At 44.7% G+C, this 26,368-nt stretch overlaps 1 long non-coding RNA gene across 1 annotated transcript in view; it reads right to left on the reverse strand.

Annotated features, from left to right (window-relative positions):
• LOC310757837 overlaps positions 1 to 26,368 on the reverse strand; it is an 89,493-nt gene that overhangs the window by 29,806 nt on the left and 33,319 nt on the right. Inside the window, exon 2 of the long non-coding RNA XR_014545494.1 lies at positions 5,529 to 6,118. This is a non-coding gene — a long non-coding RNA (uncharacterized lncRNA). The remainder of the gene's footprint in view (positions 1 to 5,528; positions 6,119 to 26,368) is intronic.

Below are 26,368 nucleotides of genomic sequence, written 5' to 3' on the forward strand. Positions count from 1 at the left end.
GTCAGCGTGGCACCAGGCATATTCCAGAATCTAATGGACTCTCTCCTTAAAGGGATTCCTGGCGTCACCCCCTTCTTCGATGATGTGTTGATTGCCGGGCCCACACCAGAGGAGTTTGAGGACCGCCTCCGCACCGTTCTGCACCGTTTCCAGACGGCAGGTCTCAAGGTGAAGCGGGAAAAATGTCTACTAGGAGTGCCTCAGGTGGACTTTCTGGGATTTATGGTGGACGCAGAAGGGGTCCACCCGACTGGGGACAAGGTACGGGCCATTTGTGATGCCCCAGCGCCCAAGAACAAGACTGAACTTCAGGCCTTCTTGGGACTATTGAACTTTTACCATTCCTTCCTTCCCCACAAGGCGGCGGTAGCGGAGCCCCTACACAGACTCCTGGACAAGCGGGCCCCTTGGGTGTGGGGCCAGCGCCAGGAGGCCGCATTCCAGGCAGTCAAGGACTTGCTTGTCTCAAACTCGGTCTTGGCACACTTCGACGAGAGGCTGCCGGTGGTGCTAGCATGCGACACCTCACCCTATGGCATTGGCGCTGTCCTGGGACACCAACTCCCGGATGGAAGAGAGGTACCGGTGGCATACTTTTCCCAGACACTCAACGCAACCGAGCGGAACTACTCGCAAATCGACAAGGAGGGTCTGGCAATCGTGAAGGGAGTAAAAAAATTCCATGATTTCTTGTACGGGCGGCCCTTCACCGTGGTGACTGACCACAAGCCCTTGCTTGGCTTGTTTGCCTCCGAAAAGCAGACCCCCCAAGTGCTGTCTCCTCGTGTCCTCAGGTGGTCAATTTTCCTTGCCAGCTACCAGTATGCACTGATTCACCGCCCTGGGAAGGCGATGGGCCATGCGGACGCCCTCAGCAGGCTACCACTACCGGAAACAGGCCCCGACCCAGCACCTGCACAAGAGGTTATGAGCCTGGAGCTGCTTCCCGACCGCCCCATTCAGGCACAAGAAGTTGCACACCATTCCAAGAAAGATAGGGTCATCTCCCGCGTCCTGGACTGGGTGTGGAGGGGATGGCCCAGCAGCAGCCCCGGGCCAGAATTCGCCGGCTACACAACCCGCAAACATGAACTGTCGGCCCACAAGGGGTGCCTGTTATGGGGAAGCAGGGTCGTTGTTCCCCAGCCCCTCCGCAAAAGGGTCCTCACAGCCCTACACGAGACACACCCAGGGGTAGTAAGAATGAAGGCCCTTGCCAGGAGTTATGTGTGGTGGCCGGGGATCGACGGAGAGATAGAGGCCTGGGTCAAACACTGCCAGGCCTGCCAAGAATCCCGCCCAGATCCCCCAAGGGCCCCAGTCCAGTCCTGGGAGTCCGCCCGAGCACCATGGTCACGCCTGCATGTGGACTTCGCTGGCCCCTTTCAGGGGAAAACATTCTTCATAGTGGTGGACTCCTACACCAAATGGCTGGAAGTCGCACTGGTACCGTCCACTTCTACGTCCGCAGCCATCCGGGTACTACGCAGGCTGTTTGCAACCCACGGGCTCCCTGACACTCTCGTCTCAGACAACGGGACTGCATTTACGTCAGGAGAATTCCAAACCTTCACAGCGCAGAACGCCATCCGCCACATCCGTTCGGCGCCATTCCACCCTGCCACCAATGGCCAAGCAGAACGCATGGTGCGGACCACCAAGGACACCCTTCGCCGCATGACGCAAGGGGATTGGGAGTACCGCCTTGCCACATTCCTCCTAGCACAACACAGCACCCCCAGCTCAACGACTGGCCGGAGCCCCGCTGAACTACTAATGGGTCGGCGCCTTGCAATCAGATTGGACCGCCTTCACCCCGATAGAGCTCAGGATGAGGTAGTGGTGGGGGAAGGCAGGAACCCCCGGACCTTCGAGGCCCAGGACCCAGTGTACGCAAAGAATTTTGGGGCAGGCCCAGCATGGGTACCCGCCACAGTCAGCAGGGTCACTGGTCCCGTGTCGTACGAGGTGCTAACGGATGGGGGGCAATGCTGGCGCCGCCACTGCGACCAGATACGGCGACGATTCCCGGGAGAAAACCAGGAGGAGGAAAGGTCAGAGGAGTCCCAAGGGAACAGAGGGGCAGTGAGGCCCATAGAGCAGGAGGGGCCAGCAGGAGAGGCAGAATCAGTAAATACAGAGAGGACCCGCGAAGCCAAAAGGACACCGGAACCAGAACCACGACTGAGCGAGCCGGTTGCACCTGACCAGACAGGCCCATCACAGCCAGCATCCTTGGAACATGAGCCAGAACCTGAACCCCGGACCAGGGAACACCCCAGGCCGCAACGCACACGTAGGCCACCGGCGTACCTCGAGGACTATGAATGCGACCTCCCGGGCAGGACTGGGACTTAGAGGGGAGGGGTGTTATGTACTGAGTTGAATAGGATCCAAACTGCAGCAGTCTGATTGGTCCTAGAACAATAGGATTCAGAATGCAGCAGTCAGATTGGTCCTAGAACAATGCAGCAATATGATTGGTTGGCAGGAACCACCCAATCATGCTCCAGATAGAAGTGAATCCACAACCTGATTGGCTTACAGTAGAATTCCGGAATTAGCCAATCATGTGCAGCCCATTGTGTAAATAATGTATATAAAGCAGATACCTTGAGGGGACTTTCATTCATTCCTCCTCACCACTATGAGCTGAATAAAGAGCATGAAATCACTTTGCGACTCTGAGTATATTTCACTATCATTACTTTTTAGTTACCAATTATTTTATGGTTTTCTTGCTGGTTTCTAAAGGCATTGCTCTTTCAACAATCTTTCTAATGTCTTTAATGTTATCTCCCACTTGGATTACTGCAATGCGCTCTATGTGGGGCTACCTTTGAAGGTGACCCGGAAACTACAACTAATCCAGAATGCAGCAGCTAGACTGGTGACTGGGAGCGGCCGCCGAGACCATATAACACCGGTCTTGAAAGACCTACATTGGGTCCCAGTACGTTTCTGAGCACAATTCAAAGTGTTGGTGCTGACCTTTAAAGCCCTAAACGGCCTCGGTCCAGTATATCTGAAGGAGCGTCTCCACCCCCATCGTTCTACCCGGACACTGAGGGCCTTCTGGCGGTTCCCTCACTGTGAGAAGCCAAGTTACAGGGAACCAGGCAGAGGGCCTTCTCAGTAGTGGCGCCCTCCCTGTGGAACGCCCTCCCACCAGATGTCAAAGAGAGCAACAACTACCAGACTTTTAGAAGACATCTGAAGGCAGCCCTGTTTAGGGAAGCTTTTAATGTTTAATGTATTACAGTATTTAAATATTTTTTTTGGAAGCCGCCCAGAGTGGCTGGGGAAGCCCAGCCAGATGGGCGGGGTATAAATAATAAATTATTATATTATTATTATTATTTAACCAGTTGGTATCTGTTTCATTTGCACCAATTGTATGCATAGGCTGCTGTTTTAAACTAAACTTATAATAGTTTTTTAAAAACTGTTTTTATATATGTAACTGTTTTGATATATGTTGTTATATTGCAAATCACTTTCTTCTTCTCTGGTGATCACTCGTAGCCAAGTAAGATTGTCTTCCATGAACACAGTTTTAACAGTTGAGTCCGTAAATGACTGTGGAAGCCAATTCTGGATCCACACATCCTTCCACAGTGGGGACATAGGTTTCCAGGCAGGAGTTGTTCACAGTGTGGATTTGCCAAACATGCCTTCCTCTTAGCACATTTCTCCCTTTCATCCTGAGTCTGAGCGTTTTCAAAACCCATGACACCTTTGGTAAAGACTGTTCTCCAATTGGAGCACTCGCAGCCCAGTGTTTTCCAGTTGTCGATGTTTATACTACATTTTTAAAGATTTGCCTTGAGAGAGTCTTTGATCCTCTTTTGTTGACCACCAGCATTACGCTTTCCATTTTTAAGTTCGGAATAGAATAGTTGCTTTGGAAGACAATAATTAGGCATCTGAACAACATGACCAGTCCAACGAAGTTGATGTTGAAGAATCATTGCTTTGACACTGGTGATCTTTGCTTCTTCCAGTACACTGGCATTAGGATACCTCATGCTAAGTGATTCAGAAATGAAATGAATAATAATAATAATGAATCAAACAGGAACAGAATATGTTTATAGATTAGTGAATATTTTGAGTTTCGTAAGTGCTGAACGTTCCTCTATTGATGGACCCATCCAGAGAACATATTTTATAATGCATTCAGTGTGAATTGCTTGCACAAATCTTACACAGAGGCTAGGCTATGTTCTGTCTTTATTGAGCATTCATTCTGATTTGTTTATATTACAGTAACATAACAGTGACCATTCTTCCTGATTTGCTTGCAGGGCACTTACACGTCTTCCCATTAATCATTGTTCGTCCCACATCTTTCCATGTTTTTCTGCACTTTCCTAACAACAAAAAGTTAATTTTCTTAAGAACAAAAACTGAAGGTGGGATTCTCCTAATGAGTCCTGTCAGAGGAAACCCAGCACAAGTGTGTTTTATTGCGCAATGGGGCTGTCATCCTGCGTGCCCCTAACACTGGCACAGTGTGTAGGGCCATGGTTCTCAATGTGGGGCACCCCCCCCACAGGGAGGCAATTTGAGTATTAAGGGGGGCTATTTGAGAATGAGTTATTAATAGTGAATGGCCTTTCAGGCTTCCTCCACGTGAATAGGAGTTCACTTTTTGAATAATAAGAAATATGTCATGGGGGGGTGGCATCAGGATTTTAGAGATGCTTAGGTGGGGCATGGCCAAAAAAAGGTTGGGACCCACTGGTGTAGGGGGAGGAAAGTAGAGATTGTTCCATTTGGCAAGGTGAAATGCTGGCCCTGGCAGAACAATTACCTCAGTGAGGCACTTAATTCCTCTCAGAGCATTTGCTTTCATCGTACAACCCCAAATTTGTGCTTGAACCATCCCACAAGATTGGGACAGTCTGAAGGCACCCTTGTGTTAGTTTTAGTGCCACCGTATCGAGACCAGAACACTTTTTTCTTTCCAAGCCAGATACTCTTCTGACTCTGCCTTTATTTTGTCTTCTCAGTTTGGTTAATTAATGAGCTTTACAGCAGTCTAATTCCCAAAATCTTTTGTTGCTGAGATTTGTGACATCACAAGTCTGCAAGCTTTATCCTGCTGCCTAGGGAGGGGGAAGATAATCTATTTCTAGCATTCACCTTGCTCAAGTCCCAACTCTCGTTAAGCTCTGACGCTGCCACAGCTCCCCATCGGTGGCTAGTGGGTTTTCTGCCAGGATTATATTCTACGCAGTTGTATTCGCTTCGTTTCACTTTGCTTCACTACTACTGATAAAGCCAATGACCACAGGGAGATGGGAAATCAAGTGAGAATGGCTTTCCGCTTGTGAGCGTGACCTGAAGCTTTTGCCAAAACGTTGCTTGTCTCTGATAAGTTTCTGTATACCTTTGCATTTGAAGAGTTCGTTTCGCTTCCTGTCTGTGCCACTCATCCACTCTGTTTCCTTTCTGGAGAACCCTGCCTTAGGCAAAGCCTGATCAGATGCAATAAAAGTCAAGGTTCTATTAAGGTTACATACCTGTAGAAGAGGGAATTTCAGCAGGCGCAAGTTGTCATCGCATAGTATTGCAGGAGTGTTAAGAGCTGTGGACTTGTAATCTGGTGAACTGGGTTCGCGTCTCCGCTCCTCCACGTGCAGCTGCTGGGTGACCTTGGGCTAGTCACACTTCTCTGAAGTCTCTCAGCCCCACTCACCTCACAGAGTGTTTGTTGTGGGGGAGGAAGGGAAAAGAGGTTGTTAGCCACTTTGAGACTCCTTAGGGTAGCGATAAAGTGGGATATCAAATCCAAACTCTTCTTCAGGTCTTCATGGCTGCCATGATGACCATGGGGCTGTCCCAACATGTCAGTGGCCCAACGCATGTGGCAGGCCACATTCTGGACCTTGTTTCTTCAACTGGGCAAAAAGAGGGTGATCCGGATGTGAGGAATATTGAGATCAGTCCCTTGTCATCATGGGGAAGCAGCATCCTGCGGGGCTCTCCTGCCACTCACCTCCTCCTCCTTCTCACTGGTAGTGGTGGTAGTGGTGCAGCCATTGCTCTTCCCTCATTTGCTGTCTTGCTCACTGGCTCGCTCTCCCCTGCATGCAGCTGGCACGACAACAATCTAGTGCAAATACAGAGAGAAAACAATAAATAAATAAAAAACATCTGTAACCATGTACATGTCTGCTTATCTGTCCTTCTCTGAGTATATTTTTTTGTGAGGGGGTTTATGAGGCCCTGGAGTTTGCCCCCAAAGATCTAGACTTAGCTGCACTACTGCTTATCTCACTTCTTTGTTTTTTGTAAATTAGTCCGCTCTCACTACCAGACTATGGATTACATTCTGGCCTAATAAAAAGTACCCCCCACCCCCCGCTGCCAAGCTTCTACTCTGTTCTCTTTCCAAAGTATATCATGCTTCCATAGCATGCAGGCCTTGAATTTTCCTTTATTGGCTTGGGAGCATTGCTCGCAAGGAATTTCTCTCATCAGTTTGTAGGCATAGAGACCTGCTATTGATAGCGAGGAAGTGGAAACTACCATGTCTCTTCACTATTATGTGAACACCAATGACTAGGTTCATGCATTTGATCTTCAGTCTCATTGACCATGCTTTCTGCCTGCCATCATTGATATCCCCATCCAGCCTGACATGCAGTCTAGCAACAAAGCCTTTCCCTGTGCATATATTAGCTCCAGTTGATGATAATGCCAAAGGGTTGTCTTCCATCATTGCCTGCATGCAGCTTTCTGCGGCTGTCATATCTTATTCCTGCTGCAGGGCTGTTCCTTGCTCTTGTGCGAGGGCACTGGGGTTAGCTGAAGCCACAGTAGCTTAATGAAATGTAATCTTTTCTGACATCTGTAACATCTGCATCTGTAACATTTGCAAAGGAAAACGCACACCTCCATCGCTCAGATATGAAGGAGCCCAGATTGTGAAGGAGTCTGCTCCAGCCGGTTTAGAGCCCAACAGGCTACAAAGTGAAAAAGTGTTTGTTATGCTGCTGAATTACCATGTATACAAATATTTAAATGCATAGGCTGCCCTTCCACCAGAGGACTCTCAAAGCAGCTGACAACCATCTAAAAATTATGAAGCTCAATCAGATAACAGCAATGAACTAAATAAACAAGTAAAACCCTTCACAATACAAAACACAAACAAAGAGAACACCAGGAGTCACATTAAAAGAAAAAAAGAGAAAAGCAACAAAAATCCATTATCATAGCAGCAGAGCAATCAGGGACTGGATAGTTGTCCTACATCAAAGTGTCCTTAGAATAATATATCCTTTGGCAAATTATTAAGGAGGCAGCCAAGCAACAGAGCATAAAGTGTAGGTGCCACAGCTGAGGGTGCTTCCAGACTGTCATTCTTTTCAGCTGAGATTTGAGGACTCAGCTAGATTGGTAAAGAAAAAGCAGTGTATATGTGATATAACACTCTGACACCAGATGGCACTGTGGAGTCCCATCTTTCCCTACCAGATTTCCCTATATGGATTTACAATGCGTTTAATTGAATCGCTTCTTTAACGTGTCTAGATCCAGCCACAATCACATACCAGCAAATCCAACTGAACTGCTGCTTCTCTATGAACTCCCTATCAACCACTCTTTGCAGGGGGTTGGACTAAATCAGGTCCCTACTGCCCACTAGTGGGCATTTCAGGATTCTGGACTAGATGGTTCCTTCCAACTCTACAGTTCTATGATACCTTCAGGCCCTGGACTGAATCTATCCACTCTGACTGGCCACTGGATCCTACTGGGCAGGAAGCAGTATATTAGGGCTTCCTGTTTCAGCAGAGTCCTGCTCTAGCAACGAGGTCCTCCTGAGCTTTGACGTCTTCTTGCATCCTTGCACATTCTTGCAGCTTACTCCTCTATTCTGCCTGCCAGTTCATTCTTCGATCCTGACTTACTATTTGATATTGACCACTGGCTGGCCCTATGGTTCCTGCTGCCTGTCTGTGACCCAGTCCTCCACCTGCACTATGCTGATAATAATACTGATTTCACCTTCTGTGATTGCTGTTACAAGAATGGCCAAGATACACTCCAAGCTCCTGGGTGGAAGGAGGATATAGAAATGTTAATGGATTGACAATGAAACACTCTGAATGCTCCAAAGCAGCATGTTATAAGTTTGGGGGGGGGGGTAGCGCGGGTGGCGCTCTGGTCTAAACCACAGAGCCTAGGGCTTGCCAATCAGAAGGTCGGCAGTTCGAATCCCCATGACAGGGTGAGCTCCCATTGTTCAGTCCCAGCTCCTGCCCACCTAGCAGTTCAAAAGCATGTCAAAGTGCAAGTAGATAAATAGGTACCGCTCCGGTGGGATGGTAAATGGCATTTCCGTGCACTGCCCTGGTTCACCAGAAGCGGCTTAGTCATGCTGGCCACATGACCCGGAAGCTGTCTGCGGACAAACGCCAGCTCCCTCGGCCTACAGTGTGAGATGAGTGCCACAACCTCAGAGTCGTCCATGACTGGACCTAATGGTCAGCGGTACCTTTACATTTACCTAGACTCCCCAAAATTCCTGGAAGCAGGAAATGGTTAGAATTCAACCAAGTCCCATGAGTGTTTGGATGTGGCAGGGATTCAGTTGCTGAGTATGGCTGAGTTGTTAAGCAAACAAAGTCAGGCGCCATTTGCAGAGACTATGTACCAGGCAGCAGAGGGCTGGGTGCCCTTCTTCAGCTCTGTGTTAGTTAGCAGAGTTGCATTTAGGATTGCCGTTTGCCTGATGTGAACTGGGGGGGGGGAGTCAGTTTGCAAGTGGCTGCAGGCTGCAGAAAGGGGGGTCAGAGCACCATATTGGCTGACAGTTTGAATCCAGGACTGCGGCCATGGAAGAAACAGGACCCACCTGGAGTGTGCTATTGGAAGCGCCTCCATCATAGGTTCAGGTTGTATATGTGTGTAAATAAACCATATAGCACAAAGACACCACTGTCTCCTCTGTGCCTCATTTTTCCAAAAGGAAGCACAGACCCTGGTAAGTGCACCTGGAACTCCCTGAAATCTCGCACTGCTATGGAGGTTGGGGGTGGCATGTAACAATATAAATCCTAGGACTATGATGAGGGTGATTAATCGAGGCACTCAGGAAGCATAGTGGAAATTGGTTGCATTCTATTTTTTCCCCAAGAGTGGAAATATACGAGCTGCGAGTTCTGAAAAGGAAGCAATCAAGGATGAGGAAGGAAACTGGTGAGCAAAGACGAGCTGTCGAATGTTTCACAAAGTGCTTATTCCGTCACTTTTTACAGCCAGTACTGATAGGATATACAGCCTACAAGCAGATTTAATGCACAGAAAGTGATGCTTCTTGTAGGCATGCATGAAATAGATCAACCGTCCAGAGTAGTTTCCCTTCCCCACCCCAGTCCTCCTTGCCGAATCATCCTCATGTCTGCTCATTTGGAAATTGCCATGATCATCCACACTCATTCACTGTCTCCCATGACATGTGCGTAATCAGTTCCATAGCCTGTTTCCTTCCCTCATTCCCCATTTATATCAATGTCACCTCAAGTTCTTTAATATTCCAGGCAAAAATTCAGCTTCTAAGCATTTTAGATGCCATATATTCTCCTCCAAGCTACCTGTATAGCATACAGGCTTTTTTCTGTCACCATGAAAAACAGCTTCGCAAAGGCCCATCAGCAGTCATAGTGCAATTCCTCTACTCCTTCCAATTTCTGTGTCCTATTTGCTCAGCCCGACATATTTATTACTAGTTTCAGTCTTGCATGATCAACCTATCTAATGTGCTGTGCAGTGCAAAGCAGTAGGGAGAACTCAATAAAGGCAAGTCAGGAGTGCCAAGCTATTCCTTGGGGCTTTAGAAGAGGGAAACACTGCAACCATGAGTTTGTTCCCCTGCACTATGCTAACAATATGCCTGCCGATATTTCTTGCTAAGGAGCAAGCCCAAGATTACTTGGCAGTGGATACTGAGAGATTTTCATTATTTACAATGGGAGATGGTTCCCTTAATACCTGCAGCCAAGTGTGTAAGCTCAAAGGGATGTGGTTTTTTTCCTGAAGAAGGTGCCAATTTAAACAGAAGGAAAAGGATGTGAGACAGGGGACTTAATGTCTCCTGGGACCAAGAGGAAAAGCATAAATTTTCACTTGTAGAATTTTGTACTAGTCCCAAATGCCAAGTGAGTCAAACCAGATATAGCATTGGGTGTTAGAACTTAAGTCTGCAATTCCAAACTTGAAACTAAGTTTCGCTGAAATCAGGCTAATGTGCATAAAAACTGTGTTTTTTGTTCCATAAACACTACCTGAAGATTGGCACAATTGGAAGCTACTCTATGATGTGCTTTTGTTTATATTTTTAAATCTGTTTTCAGAACTGGTGAAAATGCAGAGCAGAGAGAACCCCCAGTGAGATGGAGTCAACTTTTGCCTGGGTTACCTTGATTTTGCCACATGTAGAATGTGGTTTGGCTTAGTTGCTTGAGTTCTTTGGCACTGCAGCGTATCTACATTGCCTCTTTTCTACGTTTGTTGAAAATTGCAGATTCTACATTGCACTGATCATGCAGGTTAATCTTTCAAGAGACTAATATATGAAGCATCCAGTCTTTATGCAAGGGACTGATCTAGGTAACTTTTAGATACACCAAACAATGATTATGTATTTTCTTTTAACAAGGCACAAGACAAGACTATGACACAATTCATGCAGGAACAATTCAATTGGTGTGATCATGTTGATCATCCAGAGATCCAGAAACAGGATGCTCTCTTTTGTTTACAGTGTGGGGATACAGAATCACAGATAAATGTTGACCATGTAAGAATTCCTTAACAACGAATCCATTGGCTGAAGGCATGAAACAATTTGTGTCCATTTCAAAGCATGGTCAAAACCAAGAATTTTTGGAAGTGATTTTCCTTGTAGGGATCATGGTTTGATCTCTCCTTCTGTATTATTATATTTCATAATTATCCTTTAAATTAAAACCTGTACAGTGGGGAAAGAAGCAGGGTAATCATGAGAAGATAGTGATAGTGAAGGGTGTGAATGTTCCTTTTCAGTGCTCCAAAACTGATATGTAGTAACCACTGCTGCTGTCTCAGGCACAACAGAAAGAGATAGGGCGAAAGTAAGCCACTACGGTCTTTGCTCTCCTAACTAGTACAAACCAAAAACTTAGAGATAAGAGAAATCACAGGTGTCAACACATAATGGAATTGGTTTTTTTTTCCTTGGAAGAGTATGTGAACTCCATTGGGCAAATTCCAAGGACCACCAACGTTGTCCCTAGGCAGAAGCTGGGAGTGCTCCTAAAGTAGTAGGAAAAGCAACCCCCTTAACCAAAGTGCTGTTGATACATGTTATCTCCCTGGATTTGTTATTGAGTGTTGCTGAGAAGCCCAGCGTCTCAGGGTAGCTGCACACTGGATCAGCTCTGCTTAAAGTCCTACCTTCAATTATCTCTAGACACTGACATATCATCTGGTCTCAACACTTGGTTAAAGTGGATTCCTCCTGTGGAAAAGAGGCCCTAAAATGTCCAGGAGATTAATAATACTGCTTAGCGTTTATAGTGTGTGTTCTGAGCGTTCAAAGCATCTGACATGCATTATGCCATTTACCCTGACAATACCCAATTAGGGCAGGTCAGTATTGTTATCTCCATATTGCAGATGGGGAGTTGAAGCTGAACAAAAGTGTCATGCTCAAAACTACCTAGTGAGTTCACAGCTCAGCAGAAGATATTTTGGCTGAGGAGCTCAGTCCAATGGGCCCACTAATACCAGGCAGGTGCTTTGTGTAATGTTGCAATCCTATGCATCCCCATCCCCAACAGCAAAGCAGAAGGCACACACAACTCCCCCTACTTGGTGGGCCTCAACCATACAGTTCCTGACTGGAAAAAATATCAAGAGCCACAACTTCTCCTTCCACAGTAGAGAGGCAGGAGTGGGAGATTCAGCAATGCAGGTAAGAACAGATGTGTAGATTGTTTGGATTTTGGCAAAGGCATTTTAAGAAACTGCCTAGGCAAACTCGCTTCCACTGCCGAGCGACAGCTGACTCTTTGAAAGGCAGAAAAGATTTAATCAGCGAGTGATTGTCTATGGTCTTTACACAGTTGTGATTACTTTCCTTGAGAGCAGCACCTCTGAAATCCCTCTGGGTGATTATAATAATGCAGCCTTTAGTATTTGTGCTTCTTTTTGATTCTGATCCCATCAAAGGACCTCAGGCTGTGCCTCCCCCCCCCCCAGCATCTGTTTACTTAGTACCTATGAAAACCATGACACTCTTTCCAATATCTTTTCTTGAGATCATTATTAGCTTTAGTAAGTCTTGTTCAAAATACACTCGTGCACTGTTATTTTACCAGTAAATGTCTTCAGGTCTGCTTGGATGAATTGATTAAAAAATATATATGCTGGTTTCCCACCCAGCTGCAAAGCTGAGACTACCTTGGTTGCCCTCACCACTTGGGTGGGCTACACCAGGACATCTTTCTTTTTGACCTTTCAGTGGGTTTTAGTACCAGCAGCTATTATATCCCTTTGGGTCAATTAGCAGGACTGAGGCAGGGACATACTGTTTTGTGTTGGCTGAAGAGAAGGTCCCAGATGGTGGTGTTAGGAAGGTGCCCTGAGGATCATCTGGTCCAACCCCATGTAAGGCTGGAATATGCAGCTGTCTCATACAGGGATCAAACCTGCAACCTTGGCATTATCAGCACTACACTCCAATCAACTGAGCTATCCATTGGATTAACTCGTTATTGCTTTCTGCTAGCTAACAGGTGAGTGTTGTAACCTTAGATCAGGTGACAAAGGTATTGGGTTGCAAATCTCCATTTTAAAGGGAGTTGCTTTTGAGTCTTTCATCTCAAACCCTGTGGAAGTAAGGAGGTCTAAATGACCCTCTCTGAGTGAGAGAGAAAACATCTCCAGGGAAAATGGATGCTGTGGGAAAGATAGACCTTTGCTTATAGGTCTAGTTAGATCATTTCATATTTTCTAAGGTGCTGAGCCTGTGCTGGACAGAACAAGATATTGTATGGATATTTTTGGATGTATCATTTGATGTGTCTGTTTTGTTTTGAAGAATTCTGCAAGTAAAAGTTTGAATAATATTTTTATGGATCTGGACAATGATTTCTTCCAAAAGGAGTCAGTTATTATGCTTCTAGTTGCTTCAAGCTGTGCAGTATTAGTATCTGCAATATTCTGCTTGTAAAGGATGAGTTTCACCACTGAGCTGTGGTCCATCCTCTCAGGTATGATCCTGCCTGAGAATGTCATTACATTAGTGAAGCTGTGCTTTATGGCCTGCTGAATTGTGGTGATGAGCACAAAAGACAGGCCTTTTCAGCTTTGGCACCCAGATTGTAGTTTCTCACTGAACCCAGCTACTATATTTTACCTGACAGTTTTCAATGACTGCAAAGCTGAATATTTCATAAACAGCAGCTCTTGTGTTCAAGTCAGTTGCTGGATTGGTAGTACAAAACAGTGAGCTAAAGCCTTTTATGTTGAGATCTTTCCCAGTCTGCATCAGTATTGGAAATGTTTTAAATATGTTTTTATTGCTTGGACTTTGCCAATGTGGACTCATTTGGGTGGAAGGATACTTCATATGAGAGAGGCGGGGGGAAGGAGGTGTGGCTTGAGAAGACAACTCAATGGTAACCAGGCCTTCTCAAGCGTTGCTTCCGTTTTTGAAATGATCTTACTCATGGTAACATCATAACAATTTCATTTACCTTCTTGAATGGACATTTGATTCTTTTTTGCCATCACTAAGATTTCAGCCATCTCCCTTTAATTCAAAGGCCTCTACTATTGCAGCATGTGGAGGTTATAAATCTTTCCATACTCCTCCTCAGGGAGGGGGCATAATGGGCACTCTAAAGACTCTGAGATGGCGGAAGCTAAGAAGAGTGAGGGGATGGCTCATCAAAGAGGCCCCTGGAGAAGTATTTGCCTTTGTCAGCTCTTGAAAGATGACCGGCTGTTAGATTAATCGTCCATAAAATATCATTTAGGCCATAGCGGTTTAGCTAAATATGTGGTCTTAAGAATTTCCTATGTTCCCCTTTTGGTTTTACCACAGATAAGAATAAAGAAGCCCAAGTTGGATATATCAGCTTTTTTATTGTGTATACTTTGAAGAGGAATATTCTGTCAAATATCCTGTCATACAATTTTACTGCATTTTATTATGAAAGTCATAACCACAGACTGGCCCAATATTCACCGTCTCACTTGACACACATTTACCCTAACAAGCAAGCGTGACTCTAGTTCATTTGAGTTAAGCTGCTAGTGGAAAGTGACAGAAAAAGAGCAGTCCATGGTTGATGTCAAAACCAATGCTGCTTTGCTCGCTCCTTTACAGAAAGTCACTGCTGATCATTTCATAGCACTTGTGTGGATGGAAGATATGAGGAAAACATCACACCTGGATCAGTATGATGCAGATATACAGAGGAGGCCAAGACTCACTCCAAATAACATTTAGTGATCAGGAAAGGCACTAATTCCCACCAGCTGTTGCAAATGAACAGGGCGAGGTCTAGGCACTTTGTAGACTTGTTATGGTAACTGTTAATGAGGTAAATCTTTGCTGTCACTTCAGATTTACGCATGGGAAACTGAGCCTGATAAATAGAGCATAGAGTGCTTTCAGGTCTAACACTCTGTCTGAACAGATTGCATATTCTATTTAGTAGATTTTATTTAAGAGATTGCATGGTATCTTCACAAGGTGGCGCACAACATGGCCAATGACAAAAAACAAAAACACAATCTAGGAATGTCCGCAACATTAAGCAGCAATAACAATAGGACCACGTTAAAATTAGCAGTAGAAGATACAACAGTTAATAAAACACAAATGCAGACCAAAACCAGAAAGCCAACAAATAAGGGGCTATATGTATTTCCATGTGTACCAGCTGAAGTTTCCAAATGGCCTTCCATGGCAGTCCCATGTAGAGCACATTAGAGTAATCTAACTAGGCCATAACTAAAGCATCCATCACTAAGCCAAATGGGAGGCATGGGAACTGCAATTCAGCAACATCTGTACACATGATGTACTTGTTAAAACCATAGGCTCATATACTAAGAGGAAAAAAGAAGCCAAATTCTCCAGTTCTTTGGACTTGATCTTACTGCTACCCAAGATACAGACGTAGAAGCTATTCCCACTTGCAATTGTAACAATGATCCATATCCCCGCCCCCACAAAAAATCTAAATGTGAAAAGCTTTATTGTCCTGAACTGCTACTAAATTGAGCCGACCTGCCTTGCCTATAATCAGACTGTAATATTGTGGTGGTTATGCAGTTAAACATTTGTCCAAGCCACAGCCCTGCCATCTGCTCCATATAGAAGGTCACCCTGCGGCTCGCTCCCATTTCTCATCTCCTTTATTCCCGAAAACAGGGAAAGGCCTATTTGAACTATTGTTAATTAAACATTTATGATGAATGAGGAAAAGAACTTAAGGCCGTGGCGGCAGCATTTCTAATCTGCCCTTTTTCAAGGCAGAGACTCAGTGGTGAAAAGAGTAGGCTGTTCCTCCCTGAGCGCATAGTAGCCACAAGCAATATAGTGCACATCTATGGGAAAGTTTGTAGCATTTCTCTGCTGGGGAGGGAATGGAAGTTTTATGGAGCTAGGCTAATGGACGGTTAGGAAGTAATGGACGGAAACTAGGTTTGCAGAACTACAAATATGTAAATGCTTTTGAGCTTTGTTTGTTTTAGTTCCTCATATTATCACATTCCTCATAGTTCCTCACCCAAAGCAATCCTACTCAAGCATAAGGTTAATAATTGTTTGTTCTTGGTTTGTGTTGTTAAACAAAAAGCGTTGCTAAAAGGATGAAGAAAAATCTGTGCTACGAAGGAAATTTAACACAGCCCCTGAGCACACTAGGAGCTTGCTTTGGGTTAGCGTGCTGCTAAATTGCACTTGACTTGCTCCTCTTGCACTAAACCTCTGGGAATTGTGATCCTTGTGGTGTGAAGAGGACTGGAAATTGGACCAATTTGTATGTGTACGTATAAGAAGAGCAAATTATTCTCTCCCTTTTTGGCACTTTTTAAAAAGCATGCTCAAAGTAGCTGTTTTCATTTGGAAGACAAGTAGTTTTCCTCTTACTGCAATTAGCTGGTGCAAAGGGTCTTAACTCTGATCAGGACTGTGTCAGCCACCTTCCCCTTATGCCATGGTCCTCATCTATCTTCATCTTCTCTTTCATACCAGCTCTGCCCCCCTCCCCCCTCTTAAAGCACTCACTCCAGAGCTAAAGACATGAATGGCATCACACATAGTTTAACCATCTTTCGCACTGCAGTTGCTTAACCAGACTTCACCTGTGTGTGCTACAGTAAGGGAGCAGCAGGCATCCTTGGAGGAAACTGATAATCTAGGCCCATTCCAATCTTGGTTCACACCCAGATTCAGGACTGAATCTTATTTGATTGCCCTGATGGATGGCCTCTATAAAGAGAGGGGTGGGAATAATAATAATAATAATAATAATAATAATAATAATAATAAATTTTATTTATATCCTGCCCTCCCCATCCGAAGCCGGGCTCAGAGCGGCTAACAACAGAAAAATGATAAAACATTCTAAAATCATTTCATTATAAAATTAATTCCAATCAGATTAATGGCAACCACCATTGGGCTAGAGTTCTGTGAGGATTGCCAAAGGAGGGAGTCAGGCTGTGCCCTGGCCAAAGGCCTGGTGGAACAGCTCTGTCTTGCAGGCCCTGCGGAAAGATGTCAAGTCCCGCAGGGCCCTAGTCTCTTGTGACAGAGCGTTCCACCAGATCGGAGCCACAGCCAAAAAAGCTCTGGCTCTAGTTGAGGCCAGCCTAACCTCTCTGTGGCCTGGGACCTTCAAGATGTTTTTGTTTGAAGACCGTAAGTACCTCTGTGGGACATACCAGGAGAGGCGGTCCCGTAGGTACGCCTAACAGGAATGTGGTCCTGTTGCTCTTACAAGATCTCTCATCAGCTTCTGATACCACTGATTATGGTGTCCTGGATCATCTAAAGGAGATGGATATCAGGGGCACTGTTCTGCAGCAGTTCTGCAGAGTGCACTACTCTGGGGGTGGTTACAGGAGGCCACATTGGATGAGTGCTTCTCTGCCGCACAGGGCTCCATATTGCCTTTGTTGATATTTAACATCTACATGATGCTCAGAGCAATCATTAGGCCAGGCTTCCTCAACCTTGGCCCTCCAGATGTTTTGAGACTACTATTGCCATCATCCCTGACCACTGGTCCTGCTAGCTAGGGATCATGGGAGTTGTAGGCCAAAAACATCTGGAGGGCCAGGTTTGAGGAAGCCTGCGTTAGGCGTTGGGAAGCAAAGTGTCATCAGTATGCTGGTGATACTCAACTCTAATTTCTCTTTAACATCTCAACTGGGAATGCCTGAGAAGGTGCACTGCTGGGATGGATGAGGGCTAATAAACCAAATCTGAATCATCACAAGATAGAAGCTCTGTGGGTCACTGGTTTCTGTGTTCAGGAAGCTGCTGAGTTACCTGCCCTGGGTGGGGTCACACTCCCACTGAAGGAACTAGTTTATAGTTTGTTGGTACTCTGAATGCAGCTGTCACTGGAGATGCAGGTGTCCTCGGTGACTAGGAATGCCTTTTCCAACTTTGGTTGGTAAGATGGCGACAGCCTTGCCTAGATCAAGCACAGCTGTCCATGCACTGGTAACCTCATGGTTGGATTACTGCAATGCACTCTGTATGAGGCTACTCTTGGGGGTTGGTCTGGAGGCTGTAGTTGGTGCAGAATGTGGCTGCTAGGTTGCTTGTGGAGCAAACTGCCACCAGCATATAACACTTTGCATACTCAGAAATGTGTGAAGAAGTAGGATCATGTCTGCTGGCCACAGACCCTGAAGCCAGCATAGCTATCTGTTCAGCTCCTCCACACGAGCAGGTACGTTGAGCAGCTCTAAAGTCTGAACTTAGCCATCTAAGCTCTTCTTCCTTGATGTATGCCAATATCAAAGTCAAATCTATGTCTTTATCACATATTTGCGTCCTGTCCTTGCTCCACCATGAACATAGACTGGTTAGTAGGTTAAATGGAGATACTTCTATCCCAAGATAACCCAGCAAGCTTCATGGTTGAGCAAGGATCTGAACCGGGATCTCTCAACTCCAACATGTTATCCGTAACACCACAGTGGTCTCCTGACCAAGTGCTTTCAGCAGTGCCAAGCCTCCAGGAGGGTTCTGCATATTCCCCGTGGACATCATTCAGTATAACTTAGGAGGACCTTCTCTTTCAGCTCATCTCCAAAGCAACGTGAAAGCTTTGCCTGCCAGAGATGCCTGTCATCACAAATGAAACTCATCTCTTGGAAGTCCTCAGAGGGACGGCACTATTGAAAGTCTGACTGCTGTTCATATATTTAAAGTACATTCTCTAGCATGCTGTCCAAGGAAAAGAATCAGGTTACCAAGCAATGCGAACTGATGCCAAAAACCTGCCTTATAAAATTACCTGTGGAAAACTTTCTGTTCATGCTAAATACACGTACCAACTTGCCAATTCTCTACACAGCTGTGCCTCGTTTCCTGTTTGATGATGGCCAAGAAGAAAAGGAATTTGCCCGGTGTTTGTGTTTATAGTTAGAACTGCTCTGTATTCATTCCAATGCATGTTCCGCTTCCCTTTACAGGTGTCCTGCAATTGGACAACCAGCAGAACACACAGGCTCCTTTTGACTTTAATTATGTTTACTAGAAGTTTGGTTATAGGATGTGGGGGAAGGCACACCTGCATCCTAGGCCTTGAACAATCCCTCTTCCTCGCATTGTTTAAAGGCAGTTCAAAGAGGCTTATCTACGGATGCTTTTGTCTCAAAGGAAATAGCATGAAGGCTTCACACATTTAAAGTTCAACTTCCTTGAGTTGCTTCCTGACCACTTATAAGTGAAGTGGAGAAGCGCAGAGTTTTAAAAGATGTCATCCCAGAGAGGCAGGAAGTTTCAGGTGTGCTTTGTGCAGCAGAATGCAGATGCATCTCATTTGCTCAGGACTGAGAAAAAGCTGGACTTGACAAGTTGCATCCTATCCAGGAAACATTCACATGTCTTTAAATCCCCAATGTGGTATGGGACTAAGCAGCCACAGCTTCTCCAACCCAGTAGTCTCATCCACCCTCTTTTCCAGGACTCCAGGTGTACTTGCCAGAGGTGGTGGGTGACAAAACTAGGAATGAAGGGAGTTAGAGAAGCCATGGTCTCCTAGACTGAGGCATCATTAGGAAATTTGAAGAAATATGAATGTCCTCTGTGTTGCTGTATGACTTGCATCCCTAGCTTCTCCTGCTGAAATTATTTGTATCTAGTGGTCATCCTAGCTGGGATTCTTGTTGTGAAACTATCAAGAACTGATTACACTGGGCAGTCCAGTTGACTTAAGATGACATAGACGGCATGCCCTCTCAATGCTTTTCAAAATGAAAGAGAAATGAGATTTAGGACTCCAATAACAGCACCAAGGTCTTCCAGTGTTTTGCTGAATCCTGGGTAACAATATGAATAGCTGCCCCCACACTGTTCTGTTCTGCAGACTATTTAGTCTTGAGTGCTAAGATTCATAATGTTGTATTGGGTTCCTATTTACAATAGCATTCAGTACAATTGCCCTATCTCATGTGCGCTTCCTAAAGGACCTTACACATAACGCCCCCATGCTCTCCACCTGTGAGCTATTAACCTGTTCTATAGTTTAAATATGCGCTGCATGAAGAAATCCTGAATCTTCTAACATTCAGCTTCATTGGCTGTCAATGAGTTCTAGTGTTACGAGAGATGGAAAAAAACCTGTTCTCTATCTACTTTCTCTATGCCATGCATCATTTTATAAACTTCTATCATGTCACCTCTACAGGTGCAAAAACTCTTTTATTCAAAATTTGGTTCCACTGCCCACATAGGCTGCCTTTTACGTCCTTTTGCAGAGGTTCATCAGCAGAGGTCTATCATCCTTTGCAATTGAGGATGTGGCCCATGTGTGCAAAAACTGCATGTGCACATCAAGTTTCATGCCAGGCTCTGAACTGGGTGGTGGTGTGGGGAAGTCTTTCAGTCTTGCAATGTAACTTTGCATGTGCTAAATAATGATACCTGTTAATAGAACGTCTACTTCTTGTGTAGGTGGTTATTCAGTATCCAGTTGAACAATCTCTGCTTCAACAAAAATATGCACTTGAGATGGATGTGTTCACAGACAGAAAGTACAGTGGTACCTCAGATTACATACGCTTCAGGTTACAGACTCCGCTAACCCAGAAATAGTACCTTGGGTTAAGAACTTTGCTTCAGGATGAGAACAGAAATTGTGCGGTGGTGGCGCAGCGGCAGCAGGAGGCCCCATTAGCTAAAGTGGTGCTTCAGGTTAAGAACAGTTTCAGGTTAAGAACGGACCTCCGGAACGAATTAAGTACTTAACCTGAGGTACCACTGTAATGTCTGTCATGGGAAACTGCCACTCAAAGTATCATTGGGAAGCGTGTAGGGGACTTTTAATGAAATCCACAAAACCCACGCCCTTACTCGACCCAGTTTTAGGCAAATCATGCTACCCAATAAAGATTTTTAAAAACAGTCACTAAGATGGGCATCAAAAAAGGTACGGGAGCCAAGCCCCATCTAGGCCACTCCCTCCCCAAATCTGAAGTAATGAAGCAAATGATTCTTGGGGGCCTCTTATATTGATTTCTCCATGGATAGAATTCCTCTGCTAAGCCATTGCCACACTGGGTGGCCTTAGGCAAACCACTTTCTCAACCGCAGTTTCGCTTTCTCTAATATGGGTCTTATAATAATCTATTTCATAATGTTTTTGTAAGAAAGAACAGAATAAAGATTACAAATGAAGTAATAACATTCTGGTTTGAAGGCATCAACAGAGTTTGCTGCATGTCAGAGAGCCGCAAATGAGCACTAAGTGGTAGATGCCTAACCCAAGTCTTGGATAGGGACTGGCAAATTCACTTCCCAGCAAAGATATTGGCATCTCCTTATTTATACAACCAGCAAAGACCAAAGACCAGTGCTGTGTTTTCTGGCTCAGTGATCAAACTGAAAGATAAGACGGGTTCTTTGATCTCTGCTGAAAAGATTAATGTCAATGCAGGAGGATTAGTTCACTGCAGAGCTGGAGATTAAGTTTGCAAACTTTCCCATTACTGGCTCCCTACCAGGCGATCCCAACAGGCCACCAGAACCGTCCTTTGCCAAGACCCAATCTCCCATTCACCCATGGTTTCCTCTTTCACACTCGCCATATTAAAAGAATCCTCACACAACTGGATTTTCCAATATTTTATTTTTATTTCAGGCCCTCCAAGTGTCCATATTTTCCAATTTTCCAATTTTCCAATTTCTGATTTAGAGAAGCCGTCTGGTTTCTGATTTGATCCCAGAATGTCCCGCTTTTCCTTAGGATGTCCCTATTTTCATTGGATAAATGTTGGAGGGTATGGAATTATCCAACCCCCCAAGCTGTCAGAAGGCAATTCTGTATAGGGAAGGGTTTTTTTTAACGTTTAACGTTTTATTATGTTTTTATATATGTTGCAAGCTGCCCAGAGTGCTGGGGCAAACCAGTAAGATGTGTGGTGTATAAATAGTAAAATTATCATTATGGAATGGGACGTCCCTATTATCATCGGAAAAATGTTAGAGGGTATGTTATTTTTTTAAGCAATTCCAGTGCATAGCATTTCAGTTTAATCATATGCTGCAAAGACCTATAAACATACCGAGGTAGATGTTTTTGACCATTATTGGTCTCCCTTTCTCCTTCTCCCCCTTTACCATGTCATCTCTGCTTTCTCACAACCTAGCTCACAGATAGGCATATCTGCCCAGCCAAAACATTTCCCAAGGATAGTGGGGTGTTGCTGCTGCTGTTGTTTTTGCTTCAGAATAACTGCCCATTAAGTGTACTAAAGTGGGGCTATGCAGACCTCAAAAGACTATTTGGCAAACGAAATATGATTTGTGGTGATCACATGGGCTATTGCACAGTCTCCTATTTGAAGGGCAATCAGAAAGGTCAGTTCTCTGGTGATTTAAAGATAAAGAATTGTAAAAAGGGAGATAAGTTCTTTAAAATAAGTGGACTTATTGCCTTCTTTATCACACTTCTAGCTGCAATCCTGAGCCCACTTACCTGGGAGTAAGCTGTATTGAATTCAGTGACACTTACCTTTGAGTAGGCATGTTGAGGATTGCAGCCTTGTTAGGGAAATGTTTGCATTAATAGGACAATTTATTGCCTTAGTAGCAACTCCTTTTCAGGGCTTCCTGTGGACCCACAGATCTTTCCACAAACCATATCAAAGGGAGCAAAAGAATACAAACAAAGAGGAAGTCTTGGAAACAACCAGCTCTGGACCTTGGAAAGGTACCCCCAAAGCGGCCAGCATTTGCAGTATAAGCAACTAGCAAGTGTGCCAGATGGAAAGCAAGAGAGATGTGACATTGACGAGGGTGCTGACAGGCTCTGAGTTCACGCAGTGTTCATTCATACCGTGGAGCACTCAAGCAGCTGCTATTCATACAGATAAGATATGGGCCTACCCATTTCATTTAGAAGCAGAGGTCTATATGGGCTTGCCTGCATTACTAATTTTCTATGCATCACTGCCACTCGGAAACATCTGTAATCCGTGTCCAATGTGCACCATCTGCGTTAACAGAGTTTGCTCTATCAAGCAGAGTCACAGCCTGCAAGAGTTAATTCACAAGATATAGCCCACAGGGCAGGAGAATCAGCGGCAAGAGAATGGGCACTTTGGAAAAGGGTAGTGAACAGCCTTGTCTCAGAATGAGCACAGCCATGCTAGGAAAACCCATGTGGATATCAAAGATGTGTTTCCAATGCAGGGAGCACTAATCATATGCTGAGAGCAATGCAAACAAATGGCACATCAAACAGAAGCAAGTGAGCCCGCTGTGTAGCTAAGCTTTCTTTTAGGCCTTGTTCTCACAAACAACAGATGAGACGGTAAACATTTAGGCTACCATGGACTCAGTGCAGTGCTACTCATATCATTGCATGATCCTCCATATAAAAATATTTGCATATATTGATAATAGAATCAAAGAATTGGAAGGTACTTCATTTAGTGACCGCCCTGATAGGTGGCCATCCAGCATCTAACAGAGCAGAGTCTACCACTTTCTAAGTTAGCCTGATTTTATACCCTCAGAAAGTTTTTCCTGGGCTGGATCTAGACACATCAAAAAAACGTTTCAGGAAAATGTGTTGTAGACCTCAGAATGGGAAATCATGTTGCTGAAAGACAGAACTCCATGGTGCCATCTGGTGTCACAGTGTTAAAGTGCAGTTAAAATGCTTTTTCTTTACTAATGTAGCTGAGTCCCTGATATTTAGTCTTAGGTTGCAAGACACACTGTAAAGAAAGGACTGAGATGCTCACCATTTCCCTAAGGCAAGTCGTCACAAATCTGCTGCCAAGCATCGTCATGTGCAAGACAGCTTACCCGAGGAAGTGGAGAAAGAACCAAGGCATACACCATGAGCAGGAAAAGAGCTTTTAAAAAGCTGAGCTGCTTCTTGCAGCTCTTTCCCCTCCAAGCGTCAGGGGATCCAGTTCCCTTTCCAGCATCAGGATTCCATGATAGGATTTTCCATGAAGTTGCCCAGTCTTGCTTATTCTTTGTGAGTAAATGTGAATGACGAGAGTAACACATAGACTAGGATTGGTTCAGTTTTAGAGCCACAGTGCTTGGGGGTTTTTTTGTACTCTGTTTGGACCTTTCCCCTGCTTTCCCCTTACCTATTAGTTTCAAATAGTTAGTCCTAATAGTTTCCTAATTTGACTGTTGAAGTGTGTATGCTGCCAACATCAGGGTTTTAGAATTCCCATGTGCCTGGACGCTCCATCTACTGGGAGTTTAGGACTGGAATTGTAAGTGACCATCACACTCTTCTGAGGTTTGGAAGAGACTCAGAGATAGTTTGGGCTGCTGATACACTCTAAGTAAACCACAATGGCACAGGCTGGACTGAGGAGTGCTGGAGCACTGGCTCAGAACCTTTAAAAAAGTCATTGCTTTAGTTCATCACCAGTTCTTCCCATCTGTGTTACAGGAGTAAGTGGGCGGGTGGCAGCAGCAACTACTGGAGAGGAAGACCCACTAGCAGTACTGAAGGGCTGTTGTGTTGCAGTTGGGCAGCAAAGGGGGTATGAGAGGCTTTCTTGGGCGTACCCCCCCTTTGTCACACACACTAAGAAGTTTGTTGCACAAAAGTGCCATTTTTCTCAATCTGGAAGCACCCAGGACTGCAATACGTCAAGGACCACCTCCTTCCATATGAAGGAAGTAGTGATCTTTGTATCTGCTCCCACAACATTGTTGGGCAGGTGTGGATTCCACGTCGACTGCCCGGTCACAAACAGACACACTGCAGGATAATACAGACTCAATCTGCAATGAGGTTTTGTTTTTGAAATGAAATCAGTTTCTCAAGTTTCTTTTCAGGGGCAAAAAAGATGTAGTAGATCTAGATTGTGTGTGGACCATGTAGGGGAAAAAACAAGTACTTAGTCGGCATTGATTCTAAATAAACTGCTGTGTGTATGCAGCCTTAAGGCTGTTTCTTGTAATTTGAAGCTGTTGATTCAGGTCCTATCTGAAGAGAACAAATGTTTCCTCCACACCACATAGGACACAAGCAATCTAGGTGAAAAGATAATGCTATATCCCTTTATTCATAATTTTGTAAAGTGTCATTTAGATGGATGGTGATATATAAATAAAGGGCTAGGCAATCATGAGAGAAATGGTAACCCTATTGATTCCAGTGAAAGGATACTGGACCTTGCTTTGGCTAATCAAGGAGACTGACATGTGCTTGCTTTGAACCTGCATATAGTAATTGAACTGGTGTGTTGTTTCTCAGACTCAGTTCCTTGTTTAGCTAGTTTTATTAGCCTCTTTCGAGGCATGATTAATACTGACGTTCTGAGAAAGAAAATGCTCCATAACATATTTCCAGTTGTGTCGTACTGCACTTGAGTTAAAGGTAGAATTTTCCATTGATCAGAAATGAGGACCAGCTGGCAAAGAATTGACACTGAATGTAATTATCTCTCTCTTGTCGAGGTTACGGTATTAGTGATCGTCACATTGTCAGGCTCCACAAATAGACTTTTGTGTGAACAGTGGGTCTAGTAGATATGAGAAAGTACCATATTTTAGTTATTCTTATCACCATGTAATTTTCTTCTTTCCTTACCCCCTGGTATTATACTAGCATAACAACTTTTTTTTTAAAGAAGCTTGCTGACAAGCATTAAACACTACTTTTTAGTTTAAAAGTATAAAGAAATACATTTGTGAGTATTTCTAAGCCATTTATTTCATGGCTACTGGCCATGGTTTCTGAAAAGGTTAATCATGTCAAGCCAACATAATGTCTTTCTTTGGTTAGGCTGCAATCCTAGAACTGTTGACCTGAGAGTAAGCTCCATTGAACTAGGCATCAGACAATATTTGCCTTTGATGTTCACCAAAGGCAGATACAGAAATTGATGAGAATAATATCAAATGCACACACACAAATTTAGGGCTAAGTAGCTAATGGGACTCACAGGTCGAGGCAAGGCCAACTCTACCATGAACAGAGGGAGATGGTTGGCTCAGTTTTGGATGCTGGGAGATCAGCAATGGAAGCCTACCTTGGCAGTTGCTTCTGAGCTCAGTCATTTCCCTCTTCCCACCAGGCCTGTTTTACATCCCCTAAGCTGACCTAACTGCTCTCAGTGCAGTGAAGGATGCTGTCCCATCACCAATATTGAAGTACTAGTCAACTGACAGTCTGGTAAGCTTTTGTAAGTGGGGTCTTCCCACCAAGCATCAAAATGACTTGGGGATGGTGGCCCTAAGGACCTAGGCATACAAAGGATGACAAATTCAATATGGGCGAAAATCAGTGTAGTGCTAAGCAGGGTATGCATGCAGGGAATGAGGTCCATTTGTTCAATGGGACTCCCTACCCCCTTCCTCAATGTACTCCTTATGAGCCCACTAAACCTGTTCTCAGGGTTTACACAATCCTCCAGGGTTCCATGTAGGGCAAGGGAAGGAGGAGAGGGAAAGATCCCTTGTATAAGCAGACCTTGTTCTGCACATGTAAAATATTAGTTGAATCCTGCCCTGTTTTTCCTTTTATTTTGCTGCTGCATCGAAAGCGCTTAATTATTAGAAATTTGGGGTCCAAGATGGTGTAAATAGATGAAGATTTCCCCCCTACAGAAGTTCTTAACCCTAAGA

This window comes from Podarcis filfolensis (genome assembly GCF_964270895.1).
Source record: "Podarcis filfolensis genome assembly, chromosome: 1".
NCBI classification, from domain to species: Eukaryota; Metazoa; Chordata; class Lepidosauria; order Squamata; family Lacertidae; genus Podarcis; species Podarcis filfolensis.